Source organism: Scardinius erythrophthalmus (assembly GCF_964197995.2).
Source record: "Scardinius erythrophthalmus genome assembly, chromosome: 10".
Lineage (NCBI taxonomy): Eukaryota > Metazoa > Chordata > Actinopteri > Cypriniformes > Leuciscidae > Scardinius > Scardinius erythrophthalmus.
The window spans coordinates 36,934,911-36,952,176 of record NC_138230.1 but is presented as its reverse complement, the minus strand read 5'-3'; positions in this window follow the sequence as shown (position 1 = coordinate 36,952,176).

The following is a 17,266-nucleotide window of genomic DNA, read 5'->3' as shown; positions in this document are numbered from 1 at the left end:
TTTTTCCACCATGTTAATCACCTTTTAGCTCTTTTGTACTTTTCACTTAGAAGTCCTGCCTTGTGACGAATAACACAATATATATATATAATATATATATATATATATATACCAAAAAAATGTTTTATGTTAAAATGAATGTTACATTAATGTGATCAAAAATGCCATCAAAACAGAACTATTGTGAAATACAAGAATTTTTCTATTTCATTATTTTTTATTTATATATATTTAACATTATTTATTGTTTCTTTAATGGCAAAGCTCCATTTTCAGAGGCCATTAGTCTTCACTGTTAATTATATTCATATTTAATATGCTGACTTGGTGCTCAAGAAACATTTTTTCTTCTGTGTTTTCTTATTATTATTGGTTGAAAATGGCTCTGCTGTTTAATGAAGTGTGGATTCTATGATGAATAGAAAGTTCAAAAGAGCAGTACTACAGTCCCTATATCATCCTCTTTGGCTCATTTGTCAAGCAAAATAAAAGCTCTCAAATTTCTGGCCCTACCTTCGTCTAGAGAGATTGACTACCTCCTGAGGCCTGCTTCCCTACTGATTGTACAGCAACAACCCCCAACAAACAACCTGATCAATATGGTTAAGTGTCTGTGGAGAGTTCCAGTAGAGTCCAACTCCCTGTCACATCCATCACTTGCAAGGTTCTCCATCAGTAAGAGACTTCCACTCTTCCACTGCACTCAGACAGATGTTTGGCTGTTCTTAATGTGAGCAATATCCTGTCCAAACTCGAGACTTCAGGTTGAGGCTGATGAATCCGCAGACAACTCATTTTCCCTGCAACTCGTGCACAGAGGGAGCCAGAGGACATTGTAAATGTGTCTCAGTGCTGTTTCAGCATACTGAGCCTTCGACCTGTATGTGTTTGAGCAAACAGATGCTCTGTTCATTAGTGAATGTGCTGAAGGCTCACCCTGTTTCGTGCTGCTTAAAATAGACGGGAACAACGCTCATTTCTTTGCTAACACTACAACTTTTGCATTCTGCTGTTTATAGATATATGCTGTTTATAGATGTATTGTCTCGGTTGTTCTGACCAGAGGCAGTGCCCAGTGATGGCGTATTTTTGTAGGCCAACCTAGAAGTTACCTCGACAAAATACAAATTGGATTTTATGTTGGCTTTTGGATTTTTGTGGAAAATAAGCTTTAAGCTTTAAACTTAAAAAGGCCTGTGCTCTGTTACAAAGCCTTGGTTTTGTTTTAGGGGTTTACTAGAATAAGTTTTCATGCTTGAATGTTCAAATGTTTTTTGTTTCCCCACATACTTAACATTGTTGCAGCACTTCTCTTCCCAGTCTGTCAGTAACGCTCTGGGGTGCGTTTCCCAAAAGCATCATTAGCCAGCTATGGTCGCAAGTTCCATTGAACTCTAACACACCCCTGTTTAATTCCTGTCTTTAATTAATGAAGTAATTAATTTAATTAAGTGAAGCCCCTCCTTCCAAAAAGCACAATGTGTTACGCCCAGTGTTGGGGAAAGTTACTTTGAAAAGAAATGCATTACAATATTGCGTTACTCCCTTAAAAAGTAACAAATTGCATTACTTAGTTACTTTTTAAGAAAAGTAATGTGTTACGTTACTTTTGCGTTACTTTTTCTCACCTGGGCTGGGCTTGTTTTTTGTTTTTTTTTACCAATTTTTTTTATTTTTGGCCAAATGTAGGTCCTTTCAGACCAGAATTGAAATAATAAGGCAGAAGGAAATGCAAATTCAAGGAGGCAGCTCAAACAAACCAGCTGTGCTGCCATTCTGGATCACAGAAGAATAGGATGCAGGAGAAGAAAGTTTAACACTTCACCAATTAAAACAAAAAATCTAAAGTCATTTTTGCTTATGGTTTAATTGAATCATCGAAGATCAGCAGCAAGTATATTAGTCAAAGTGAGATTAAATGCATAAAAATATTAGTTTTATTTAACATATTTAATTATTGTAGGTTTGCATATTTTTCTAAATTTGTATTTCACTGATTTTATTCATTTTGAGGAATACTGAATCTTTTTTGTGCAAGTGAGATTAGTAAATGCATGCTCACATTTAGTCTAGAGCGACAATAACCATCATGTTTACACACAACGTCTCTGCACTTACAGTTTTTCTCAACATGAGGATAGGAGAGCTGTCAGTCAATAAATGTGAAAAAGTAACTCAGATATTTTGCTGTAAATTTAAAAGTAATGCGTTACTTTACTAGCTACTTGAAAAAAGTAATTGATTACCATTCCAGTAATCAGACTTTTCCAGCCCGCTGAACGATGACAGGTCTGAGCTGGTTTGTTGAGATTCAAATCCAGCCCTAATGTGATCTGAAATACCCCACGGATATCAGAAGCTTCACATGACATGTCAAAGTGAGTTGTGTGGTCACTCATGGTGGCTGTCGGTTCTGGACAATTAACCCTGCATCCATCCAGGCCACGCCACATATCTCTCCATCAGCCCTCCAGGTCATCCTCCTCGAGTCTTCCTGCTCAACCTACAAACTCCAAAACTCAGCGCAAATCACAAGCTCCATTTCCAGATCTGCGGCTCTCTCTTTGTATTCAGAATCAGTCAGGCTGGGGCTGAAAAAAATAAATAAATCTGAAATCCCCTCCGGGCCACGGCCACACCAGCAAGACACTGGATTCAAATTGTATGAGCATGAAATTATTATTGTGTGGAATTCTATTGCTTTCATTGTGCTTTGAGTATTCTGACCTTATCTGCTAATCATATCTCACTTTTACAGCACACATGGCCGGATCTCACCTCGAAATGCTGAATAAATAGATGTTTTCCAACTATTTTTTTTTATTTAAGTTACATCTGTGTCCTTCAACCAAAATACTTTGTTTGTTTACCGTACAGCTCTCAAATCGAGCAGATTTAGCTTCTGCCGTCACTGCAAACAAGGTGCTTTTGAAGCAAACCAAGTGTGGAATCAACAAAGGCTGAAACACATGGGGGAGTTGCGGCGCAGGAAGGCAGGTAAATAACTCTTAGGCCCCTGGTAAACTGCTTGTTTGGAACAGCTCAACATCAGGAGCAGACCGATAAAAAACATTACATTTGTGCGGAAAAGCCAAAGGATCCCATTAGTATTTTTATGTACTTGTATTGTACATAAAGTTTGGTTCTTGCACACATACATTTTTGTATGTTTGCAAAGATTCTGAAAAGGGACATTATTAACGTACTATCATCTAAAACGTGGTATTTGGCGTATGAGACGTAAAACTACAAATACTTTTACAAAATACATTCTACATTGTATTTCAAAACATTTACTTTACCAGAAAAATAGGGATTCGTCTGCGTCTGCGGTTATGGCATGTTTCTATAGCTGCGTCCCAATTCAGAGGCTCCATCTTTCGAAGACTTTGCCTTCAAAGTCTGCGAAGGTCGAACCTTTTTTTAAAAATGTGATAGTCTAGCCTACGGGGATTGTTCTTTTGTCGCCTAGCAACTGTGCCAGCTGCAGTTGGCGAGCCGCAGTAAGGTTTGTACTAGACTTTATTGAAAGTAATATTCAACTGTCTGAAAAAGAAACTAGGCTCACAGCCTGTCTAAATATGTTGACCTTGGTCCATTTATGTACACATTGGCCCTGTCCCAAATGATACACTAAGCCCTTGTGATCTTCCTCTGAGTTCACACTTTCATGACGTTATGCAGTTTGGCTGTTGGGTAGATGCCTGCTGTGAAAAGTTTGCATAGAGGGCGCTTATGGACCATAAAGGGAGCGTTTGTGAGCACCCTTCTGAAACCTAAAATGACAAATGGGAAACCCTACAGTCTTGTGGACTGCAAGTGCACATGAACTGTGCCATTTGGGACAGGGCCAATTAAGAGTCCAATCCTGCTCACAGAAGGCTACTGTCCAACCCCAATTTAACACCCTCCAGGACCAAGTTTGGACAACCCTGGTATAAACTATCTATAAAGTCTCACTTGGTAAGATATACAGTAAGTCAACATTTGAACCGCTTTTACGTTTTATTTTTAAAAACATTTGTATCATTAACTCTTTCCCCGCCAGCATTTTTTTTTTTAAGTTGCCAGCCAGCACCAGCATTTTTGATAATTTTCACAAAAGTTTCATGGCCCTCAGAATATTTTGTTGTAATATCTTAACATGCAATATAGGCTACTGTATTACAAGAAAGAAACAAACAAACTTCTAGCTTCATGTATTATTTTTTTCTTTTTTATGTATTCTTTTAATGTGGGTTAAAGTTTTATTTAAAAAAAGCGTAAATAAAAATTTCGGATCGGATACACAACAATGATCAAAACAAAGATGGAGTAGATCGAGTCCATCAACACCCCCAAAGCTTCACAGTCCTATACCTCGTCCTGGGTCTGCATTTCATTCGGTAACGTTAGGCAGTTTTAATTTATATGCTGTTTAATGTTGATGAGCGCATTCATTTACATATGCATCTGCTTACATATGCTATCGCTTGTTTCTGCTGCATGCTTCTTTGCATGAATCTGTAGATTCAGTACTATGGGGCGCCGTTTGTAAAGCGGCTCACGCTGAAAATAACAGCAACATTTTGTCACATTTAGCTTCAAACAATGTTTAAAAAACTGGTATGAATTTTTGACGGTCACTTTTTACCACATTTACAACAATATTTGTCAACTTAGAGATATTTTAAATAGTTAAATCTAAATATTAAATGTTACACCTAAATGTTAAATATTAAATCTAAATGCTAAATCTAAATCTAAATGCTAAATCTAAATCTAAATGTTAAATCTAAATCTAAATGTTAAATATAAATATAAATCTAAATGTTAAATCTAAATATTAAATCTAAATCTAAATGTTAAATCTAAATGTTAAATGTTAAATCTAAATCTAAATGTTAAATCTAAATATTAAATCTAAATCTAAATGTTAAATCTAAATGTTAAATCTAAATCTAAATGTTAAATCTAAATGTTAAATCTAAATCTAAATCTAAATGTTGAATCTAAATCTAAATGTTAAATCTAAATGTTAAATCTAAATCTAAATCTAAATGTTGAATCTAAATCTAAATGTTAAATCTAAATCTAAATGTTGAATCTAAATGTTTGGGGTGAAACTAAATATTTAACTAATATGCAAATTCAAAATGCCGGTAACAGGAAGTGCCAAAATAAAAGCTCGAGGTGGTCAGTGTGTGTTTATAGCATGGTTTATAGTGTCAAATAACGAATAAAAACCATCTCATCCGAGGAAATGGACTCTTGGACATAGATTATCGTGATAATAACTACCTAAAATAATAAACACGTTTGGAGAAACTGTATTTGAAGAGTAGGCTAGTGTCACTTTTATGAAAAGTGCGGGACTTATGACCTGTAGCCATAATAGCCAGCCACTAGGGGGCTCACTTTGACTGAATGTCATGTCATCGCTCTGTCATCACGAGACTCTACAGTTTCTCCAAACGTGTTTATTATTTTAGGAAGTTATTATCGTTATATTATAGTTATTATTATGAGATGGTTTTTATTCGTTATTTGACACTATAAACCATGCTATAAACACAGACTGACCACCTCGAGCTTTTATTTTGCCACTTCCGGCATTTTGAATTTGCATATTAGTTAAATATTTAGTTTCACCCAAAACATTTAGATTCAACATTTAGATTTAGATTCAACATTTAGATTTAGATTTAGATTTAACATTTAGATTTAACATTTAGATTTAGATTTAACATTTAGATTTAGATTTAACATTTAGATTTAACATTTAGATTTAGATTTAATATTTAGATTTAACATTTAGATTTAGATTTAACATTTAACATTTAGATTTAATATTTAGATTTAACATTTAGATTTAGATTTAACATTTAGATTTAACATTTAGATTTAGATTTAATATTTAGATTTAACATTTAGATTTAGATTTAACATTTAACATTTAGATTTAACATTTAGATTTAGATTTAACATTTAGATTTAGATTTAGCATTTAGATTTAATATTTAACATTTAGGTGTAACATTTAATATTTAGATTTAACTATTTAAAATATCTCTAAGTTGACAAATATTGTTGTAAATGTGGTAAAAAGTGACCGTCAAAAACTCATACCAGTTTTTTAAACATTGTTTGAAGCTAAATGTGACAAAATGTTGCTGTTATTTTCAGCGTGAGCCGCTTTACAAACGGCGCCCCATACAGTACTCTTTTTAGAAAATGTGTCATAGTGCCCCCTACCGTGTAACAGTTAAAACACGGAAAGCCGGAAAATTCCGTCAGTGGGGGAGAACCGTCGTCTCACAAATGACGGAAATGTCCATCAATGGCGGTGAAAGAGTTAAATACACACAGCAAGATAAGACCCAATACTTACCAAAAAAAAAAAGTGATAGGCTTGGCTGCGTTTTTGGCGAATAGGCTAATTTTTTTGTGGCTCAGGGAAAGAAGGATGCATTTGTTTGAATTGGGACAGCCTTTGTCCTACCGATGTGACACATTCACCTTCAAAGGATGCAGCCTCTGAATTGAGATGCAGTTTATATTAGTTCTCTGCATTAGTGCATTCTTTTCTCTCCTTGTTTTCATTATAACCCAGTTGCCCAGTTGTGCAGCACATGAACGCAGTTGTTTCTCCAATAAACATGCATTTCACACACACACACACACACACACACACACACACACACACACACACACACACACACACACACACACACACACACACACACACACACACACACACTAATGAAGCCTATACCACACATGCACCATGGATGTCCTTCCCTTTACACTGGAATTTTGCTCCAGGATCAGAGTTATGGAATGAGTTGAATCCAAGGAGAAGGAATGTTTGTTCCAGAAAGGGCATGTGACTTAAATGGCTGGAATAAAATTACATAGACAAGGTTAATGACAATTTGAAACACTTAGCAGTATGGATTGGTGATGGAGTCCTGATGGGTTTGATCTCTGAGGAGAGTGGAGCAGACCCAGACAGAAAGTGCATTAAGATCTCATTTTCTGTTTTACATTAATAGAAATCCTGGAATACTTAATAGCATGCGTCATAGATGGAGTAATCAGAAAGGATTTAGCATTGACGAAAATAGATTTAATTTGGTTGATGATAAAGTTCATATATGACAATAATAATAATATATAAAAGTTGTTTAATGTTTTGAAAGAAGTCTCACCAATGCTCACCCAAGGCATATTTTTTGATAAAAAATACAGTAAAACAGTAATATTGTGAAATATTACAACAATTGTATGCAATGTGATGCAAAGCTGAATTTTTAGCATTGTTATTCCAGGCTTCATTGTCACATAATTCTTCAGAAATAATTCTAATATGCTGATTTGCGCCTTAAGAAACATTATTAGTATCAATGTTAAAAACGGTTGCTCATATTTTTGTGAAAGCATACATTTTGATTAACTTAATGCATCCTTGCTCAATAAAAAATATCAGTAACACTTTATTTTACAGTGTCCTTGTTACATATGTTACATGTACTTACCATAGTAATAGTAAATTATGCATAATTACATGCAACTAACCCTCAACCAATCCTTAATCCTATCCTAACTCTATAGTAAGTACATGTTGTTAATTACAATGACACCTAAATAACCAATAACCAAAATATCTTACTGACCATAAACATATACACACTACTGCTATATGTAGTATACTAGCATATATACTACCGGCATTTTATAAAATAAATAAATAAATAAGTAAATAAAAATAAGTAAACAAACAAACAATAAATAAATAAAGCTAAACTTGTGCCAGAAGCAACAGAAACTTGGTCTTTTATTCATATTGAATTATCTGGCCAAAAAAGCAATATCCAACAAAAGCAAACAACCTAATTGCAAAAGGACTAATTAACCTGTAATATTTTACCTGAAACAAGATTTGTACAGAAAACCTCTTAAAAACACTGTCTCGTCCAAACAATTTTGCTCACTAATCTCCTGTTGCCCACACACATTTCAGCGCTTGCCCGCTGTTGGCACATGTTTCCTTCCCTCAGCATGCCGCCCCATCATCCCATTAAGAGTCTGAGACACGCATCCAGTGACCAGGTCAATCGATAATGATGCAGACTTCTCTCATTAGGAGAAGAAGCCCAACTGCCAGGCAAACTGCCACTATCCTTCTCACCTCATCACAGATACAGTAATATTCACAAGCCCAGAAGCCTACAGTGATATGGAAAAACTTGACAGATGGAGTCTCGGATTCACGTGGCTTAGATCTGTGAATCACAGAAGGATGTGGTGGTTGGCACTCCGAGTTATTCAGGAAGGATAAATCATGTAGCTATTTCAAATCAAGGATATCGAATGCAAAATAAAGTATGTTTTAGCCCAAAATAAGCTAGCGGTATAGCATTGCATATATATAATAAAATGAATATTCAATGAATTCTCAATAAGTATAATACAGACTTTAGAAAATGGCTGCCTTGATTCCAGTGACTCCCTCCATTTCCTAAAATAGAGACCCCACATCACCACTTAGGGCTTGAATGAAGAAAGCCACAGAAGATTCATTTACATACCAAAGAGAACCATGGCACAAGAGCAACAGTACAGTGTTTGATCTGAGAGCATCGACCACTAAAGGAGACCATGAACCCCCATCCCCCCTTTTTTCAATATATTCACAGATTTATTCTATTTATTTATTTATTGTTGCAAAAGAAAATCTATAAACTTTCCTTGAATGAATGAAAAGATGTCACGAAAAATACAGTACTACTGTACAGCTGATGCAAGCACCAGTTAGTAGTGCTTGCTAAACTTCACTATTTCTATTGCTCATTCTTAAAGGGGTCATCGGATGCAAAATTCACTTTTATATGGTGTTTGCATATAAATGTGTCTTCGCAGTGTGTGGACACAACCACCATACAATGAAAAAAAATCCATTCACTCCTTTTTTTTAATCCTCAAAAAGTCTAAACACTCAATAATCAGGCCGTTTGGATTTTCTGAGCACTATGATGTCATAATGCTCATGCTCCACCCACGACCACTCCCGTATTAGCATATTTCTGCCCTCAGCCATTCGACACCCCCCATGGAAGAGAGGGGTGGGGTGAGCAGGTGCTCATTATCATTTAAAGAGACATACACCGAAACAGGTCACTGTGAACAAATTACTTTTTGAGGAGGTAAAAAGGGTGTTGTTTTACACAACCATTTAGGAATTTGAACCTTTTTAACGTAAAGAATCATACCAACTTGTGGAAAATGGGCATCCGATGACCCATTTAAGAGTAGGGAAAAACAGTTGAATAACAGCTCAAATCATGAGGGATGTTAAAATAAAAGTTTGCTAAAATAATTACTTTGCTAAGTCGCTAGCCTAGAAATCTAGACGCACCCTAGCCGCAGCAAATTTTATTTTGCAGCCAGGGTGGTGTAGCAACTCTCTGTTGACTTGTGAGCTGGAAAAACCAAACTCTAGTCAAGCCAATCATATCGTGTATAGAGTCGGCAGACGGGCTTAACATAATGACGACAGAGTTGCGACGGTTCCCTACTACTTGAAAACAAAGAATGGCTGCTACTGCTGGCGAACAGCCATCTTTCGAATCGGCGAATTGGCCGCTACTCTGGAAGACTTGGAGTTTAGCTTTTCTTTGAGAGAAGAACAAAGAACGGCACTTACAGTAAGTCATTAAGAAAATGTGTTCGTAGTTTTGCCGACCAGCAAACGTTTAATCTATCAACTAGCTCCGCTGGTGGGAAAACGTTCTGGTTGGTTGTAGCGCTATCCTATTGCGTGGCGTGCAGAGGGAATTTGATAGACAACCGTTTATCCCACCCCTCAGATTACGCCCTGCCAATAATGAGTTCCCAGACCCAACATCTTCATGTGGGTCTGGCTTGCCAGGCTACTAAGTTGCCAGACTTATTCTTCATTCTCAATTCTGTAGAATTAAGGCTTGTTTACACCAATACCATTTTCTTGCACAAAAATTCAGTCCGATTTTCAAATGTGATTTGTCTGAAAACATACAAATTTACAAAAAAAACAAAAAAAAAAACATATGCTTAGTTTATGTTACAGTGCAAATTGTATTGGTTGGCCAGTCTTCGTAAAGTGCAATGGAAAAGAGCTCCTCCTGGGTGAAAAAAAAAATCTCTGTCACATGCCAATGTTTGTGTCAGTCTTATGGAGCTATTCTTGTGCCAATAAAAATGAACGTAGCTTTTCAAGAAACTAATGAAAATATAAATTGAAACTAAATAAATTATCTCTAAAACTGAAAAAGAATAAATCGCAGGCAAATTTTTTGACTTCGTTTTTAATACACTGCATGTTTTGCTAACTATTTCTCATATTTCAATCGCTGATCTGAACTTACAAATGCGCTTCCAGAGTTTTCATTTAGGCTTCTGAAGTTTTCGTTTTCACTCCCAGAGTTTTCGTTTGCCGTTCTGACACATTTCTCTCGTGGGGGCGGGGCTAGTAGCAGTGTGTTCTCATTGGTTACTGAGCTTTTGATTGATAGCTTCGTGACCTGGAAGTGAAGACGTCAGTGGTGTGTTTATGTGTGGATGTGAGCTCTGTAATCGCAGCTTTCTATTTCATTTTAGCGATATTAAGTTTATATCTGTATTTATTTGCTGCTACACTATATTGTTGAGATGATCTCTTATAGAAGGAATAGTACAGACGAATGATATTTATCATTAGTCATCGTCGCTATATCAGGAGGATAACGTTACTGGATAAGCTTACTCGTGGTAAGTCTGATTTTTTTTTTTATATATACTATACTAATACTATTTATAATACAGTACTGGCTTTTTTCAGGTGGAGAGGCATTAGAGCTCAGTGAGAGCCCATAACATTATACAGCTGAGCTGTGTTGTCTTGATTTAACTGTTAGCCCAATCATTACATGACTTGTTTATCTACATTCGGTTACAGTCTTCGATTAGATCATATTTGCTTCGATTAGATCATATTTCCCCCCAGCCACCCCAAACAACTTTGAGCTAGAGTACTGTACAGTAGCCTATCTGTACTGTATCAGTCAATGACCGATGCCATAGGACCAGAGTGCTGTCAATCACTGCCTGATTCAACTTTGGCAATGTAAAGCCTTTTTTACCATGCCAATAAAGCTATTTAAACCTGAATTCCTCAATTTCTGATTAATTTGCGATGCAGAGTTTTTGAAAGAGGAGAGACACGACTTGACCACGTCTCTGTTCGTAATATGTAAACACTCAATTATTTTGAAGTATTGCCCTGGTTGCAGTATTTATTCTGATTACTTTTGTGTGATAAAGATGACTAATAAAGCTATTATATGTAGCTAGTATGAGTAACAAAATGCTTTTTCTGTGTCCATATCTGACTAATAATAATGAAAAAAAGTGCACTTCAAATGAACATTTATTTGACAAATGTTAAATCTTTAATAGTCTTTAATAATAAATATATGTCCACATTAAAAACTTAATACATGCAAGTAATTATGACTGAAAACATCCAGCTATAGGGAATACACATCCATATGTTTATATATAGGGCTATACAGCCATCTACTGGTTACACAACAGTATTACAGATGATAAATGCTGCTTGACTCCGAGGTAAATATTTAGTACTGTAAAATCCCTTAAATATACTGTATATATAATAAATATTTTAAGTCTGCAAATTGTTACTGTATGGGGAGTTCAAAGCAGTTTGTATTGTTAGATTATAATACATTTCTTCTCTCATTTTCCAGGGAGTGGAGCAACTTTTCCATAAAACTGATGCTGACACAGAGTGATGCTGATGGAGTGATAGTACCAGAGATCCACTGTCCCTGTCAGACAATAATCTCACTTTGTTCAGACACATCACCTTTGAATAACTGGGATCTTGATCTTCAGTCACCTGATTTATTTTAATATAGCAAATATTTCAATTTCCTCTAGATTAAAACAAACATAGTTCGCAAGTACACAAGAGGTTTCACTTTATTCTTATTAAACTATGCTAATCTTGGATTAGCATACCAATAGCATATGAATGTTGAGGGGATAGTTCACCCAAAAATACAATTCTCTCTTATTTTACTCACCCTCATGCTGTCCCAGATGCATTTTACTTTCTTTCTACAGATAAACACGAATTAAGATTGTAAGGAAAGTAATCCATCTCTGCGAGTCCTAAAGACGCTTTAAAAATCACACACAGTGAGCGTGACGGTAATCCATGCGACCTCAGTGGATGAATCAATGCCTTCTGAAGTCAAACAATACGCTAGATAAAATAATAATAATAATGTAAACTGTTTTAACTATTAAAAATCATACGTACATTGGTTACAATCCACTTGTATTATGGACTCACAGAGATGGATTATTTCCTTAAATATCTTTGTCTATGTTTATATGAAGAAGAAAGTCATATACATCTGGGATGGCATGAAGGAAGAGTAGCCTAAATGATGAGAGAATGCTCATGTTTTGGGTGGACAATCCTTGTTCTGCTTGTGTCCAGTCACTGCTTTGTTACTTGTACTGCAACAGGAACTGTTTAAAGAATCATTGCAACATTTAAAATGTATATTAATTTTTAAAATGTGTATTTGTAATTGTGCATTTTGTATAGTAATGTATATCATGAGAATACTGTGCATTGCATGTATATTATGCAGTTAATGTTTTGTGGATTCTGGTCTTTCCAGTCACAACATAATTGCATCCAAGACCTTCACTCTGATACTTGTGTATATGCTTTAGTGACAATAAAGAATGTACATTTATTGGAATTCATATTTTCAATTACATTAATTTAACTGGTTGTATAAGTCACGATTGAAACGGTTGATGATTGTTAAAATATATTTAAATTAAATGAAAATGTTAATTAAATGAAATAACTAAATATAATTATCAATTTAAAAAAATGGCAATAAGAACATTCTTTGTGTGACATATGTAATGAAATGCCCTTTGAGGTCTGTATCTGACAGCAGGCCACGACTGTAATTTTCATTTTGTTTAAATTCCTCTTATTTAAGTGATCATTAATTTTGATGGTGTAAACGTATATCATGCTAACAATGAGTAGTGTGATGGCCATGGTTGCCAAATGCCAACCTTGATTACCTGGTTGAAGTTTGACTTTCTTGACGGCTGAATATATCACACACGTTTGCTAATATTCTCTTTAAATTGTAACAGCTGAACCTAATCAGAGCCTAACATGCAAAATAATCATCAGGAATAAACAAATATTCTCCGAAAACATTGGACACTACAATATTTTAAGTATTATATACAGACAGTACTTTAATGTGCAATTACACCTGAATAGACTGAATAGATCTCTTGTGAGTAGTAGTAAGTAGTAGTAACTAAGTAGTAGCAGCAGGTAAATACAGATAAAATTAAAAAACAAACATAACTTATCACTAAAATGAAATAGAAAGCTGCGATTACAGACGCTCACATCCACACATAAACACACCACTGACGTCTTCACTTCCAGGTCACGAAGCTATCAATCAAAAGCTCAGTAACCAATGAGAACACACTGCTACTAGCCCCGCCCCCACGAGAGAAATGTGTCAGAACGGCGAACGAAAACTCTGGGAGTGAAAACGAAAACTTCAGAAGCCTAAATGAAAACTCTGGAAGCGCATTTGTAAGTTCAGATCAGCGATTGAAATATGAGAAATAGTTAGCAAAACATGCAGTGTATTAAAAACGAAGTCAAAAAATTTGCCTGCGATTTATTCTTTTTCAGTTTTAGAGATAATTTATTTAGTTTCAATTTATATTTTCATTAGTTTCTTGAAAAGCTACGTTCATTTTTATTGGCACAAGAATAGCTCCATACAGTCTGAACAGATGCATTAAACAACCATTCATTCAAATAAAAATGTTTATCAATTATCGAATATTTGTCGTGATGTGAGAAGGCCTTTTTCCTGAAGGAGAGACCCAAGGCATATCTAGAGACTAGAATATCATAGACTAGAGGCTGCATCTGAAATTGCATACTTCCCTTCAGTATAGTAGGAAAAAAACAGTATGTGAAAAAAATAGTATGTCCAAATTTACAGAACTCATAAAACAGTAGGTGAAAAGTACCTGGATGACTTACTTCTGGTGAGATTCTGAGGTGCACATCCAATGGACACTTTACAATCAAGTGGCCACGGGAAAGGAGTTGTGAATGGCAGTGAAGCAACACAACCGATGCTGTAGGTTAGGGGTTTTCAAAGTCTAAGACAGTGGGCCTCCCTTTTGACACAACTTTCCCAATGGCGCCCCTATCCCTGTATACATTCTGGGAACTATATTCTCAGAAGGCGAAGCACTGCTAATTGGGTGGAGTGATTAGTGCAACAACTGAAAAGCACCATTGTTACTTCCGTCAACAAAACTGTTAGCTAGTAGCGAACGTGACTGGTGATCGTGGCTGACTTTGAGGAATTGTAGGACTTTCTGCAAATCACTCCGCAGAAGTAGCAGTACTTCGCCCTCTGAGAAATTAGTTCCCAGTATGTAGACGGTTAGAAGATGGCTGTGTCTCATTTGACCTTGTTATTTGTACACGCTGTGACTATACAAATCACAACATGTAAATAGGAAAATGTTGGCGTTATTTTGTCACTTATTGGGAGCAGTATGCTAGATGGAGCCATTTACCTCCAGTATTTGTGCTAAGCTAGGCTAGCGGTGGGTGCGTCAGACAGAGTTACGGCACGCACGGAGATGAGAAGGGTATGTATGGACTTATCTAACTCTGAGGGATACAGTGAATAAGCTAAAGTCCCAAAAAAGTCGCTGTGTTCCTTTAAGCTCCATTTGTTGAACCTTTCAGTTCGCAGGCCGCTGCTGCCAAAGTAGTCGATACGGTAGATGTTGTTCGTTCATAGCATACGTGACCGAACCACTGCAGCCCGCGGTTTTAGATTTCTTCTTTGACTGTTCTTCTTTGGCTGATTCCCACACCACAGTCTGAGGGTGCCATTTCGAAGCCAGTCACATAACATGTTCATACTATATAGAACAGTAGCAATGTAATTACTTATTCAAAAGAAGTACTCAAAGTCAAGATTACGTGATTTTGGATGCAGCCATAGACTTTAAGATGTGGCTCTTTTTATTTTACTTGGGCTAATATGCCGATTAGCGGCCGCCTAACAACCACATGCCAATGCGGCAACGCCCTGGCAACCTCCCACAACACTCCAGTACAGTGACAGTGAGTTTTCCACTCAAATTTTCTACAGAAATCGTATTTAATTTACAGTCTAAGCTTCTGATCCAATGTGTCTATGTTGCTAATAGAGTGCCGGTTGTAGGTGTGGTCTCATATGGAGATAAGCATGCTTTGGCAAGACTTCAGTACGAAAACTGTAGCCCTCCTAAGGCTAGTGTGGACACCACAGGGACACAGACCCTCACCATCTGCACCAAAACAGTAGGGGTGCCAGCAAGCCCGAGCAATTAGCACGCCACCGCTGTCTGTATGAACTTCCTCCCACCCACCTGACAGGCATGAATGTTCCGGAGCCCCGGTGCTGGGCCTCATCGATTGCCTCTTTGAAAAGGTCGGTTTCTTGGCAAGACACCGGCACCCCCTGCACACAATCTCTTCACAGCCCACTCACCTACTGCAGAGACAGCCGACCAATCTATTGTGGCAGGAAACACCAGCCGTCCTGTCAGAGAAAGACAGGACGCCCTGTAGCGGCAATTCCTAAACATGGGCTTTAAGCGCACATGCAAATGTCTCAGCAGTATCTCCCTAGGAATTTGAGGAATCTGTGACATTCTCAGAAGAGAGAATATGTAATCTATGCTATCCAACAACAAAAAGATTGTACTCCTGACAGAAAAATAGATGAGGGCTTTACAGTGATGCCACCATGCCTGTCAGCAGTGGATCTCTTCAAATCTTTTAAGGTGGCTGTCATGTGCGAGCTATGAGTGACACATGAATGCTTTGTAAAACAGCTTTCAAAGCACTTGTGCTTCAGTCTCCCACCACAAAATAAAAACTGTCAGAGGACACTTCTCTTTCTTTGCCTGACACATCACAAAGATCTTTTATCTCACGTGTCTTGCTTGCTGCAAGCAACTGTCTCCCTTACAAAACACGCCTAAAAGACATTATGTTTGTCAATGGATGGATGGATAAGATGGAAGGATGGGGAAAATTTGATAAATATAATGATGGATGGATGGATTAGATAAAAAATGATGGATGGATGGATGGAAAATTAGATTTAAAGATGGATGGATGGAAAAACTAGACAGGCAGACAGACAGAAAGACAGACAAATAGATAGTTAGACAGAGATAAGATAGACAGACATAGATAGATAGATAGATAGATAGATAGATAGATAGATAGATAGATAGATAGATAGATAGATAGATAGATAGATAGATAGATAGATAGATAGATAGATAGATAGATAGATAGATAGATAGATAGATACTGTATGACATAATTCTGAAATGAACAGACCTCAGCTGTTTTAAATGTGTTGACTGGATTTTTCCCTCTTCCCAGAATGATACATGCGTGTTTTGACAGGAAATGCCATGAACATTCGTTTTGGGATGGAAAGATGAGCAGATTCCATACTTTGCCATGCAAGTGTGATATGTGTTGTGACTGTGCTAATCACCGTGTCATCATGGAAATATTTTCTACACTTCTCAGGCTTGTCTTAAATAGGAACCGGTAATATTGCTTAAGGTGCGAGTAATTGTCTCTAAATAATTTTTAAATATTGATGCAGCATCACAATACATAAAGCTGTGGAGGATATTTTTAGGTTTTAATGCAACCTTGCTTACCATAAAATGTAAATTCTGTATAATTTATTCACCCCCGTTTTGTGTCCTGGCAGCTCTTTTTCCCTCAAAGACTCGAGTAATGGCTGCTGAAAATACAGCTTTGCCATCACAGGAATAAATTACATTTTTATTGTATTAAAATAGAAAAGATATTTTACATGGTAATAATATTTCACATTATTATTGATTTTACTGTATTTTTAAATGCAGCCATGGTGAGACTTCTTTCAAAACAAAAATCTAGACAAGGTCAAACTTGAACGGTAGCCTATACATCAAACTTGGCTCAACACATCTTAATCAGCCATATGTCTATGTATTAAAGTGCAAAAGAGATTTAACTGTACAAGAGTAAAATAGGTTTATCAGTGAATCATTTTTCTTCTTCACATAAAGCTATATGATTTCAGAAGAT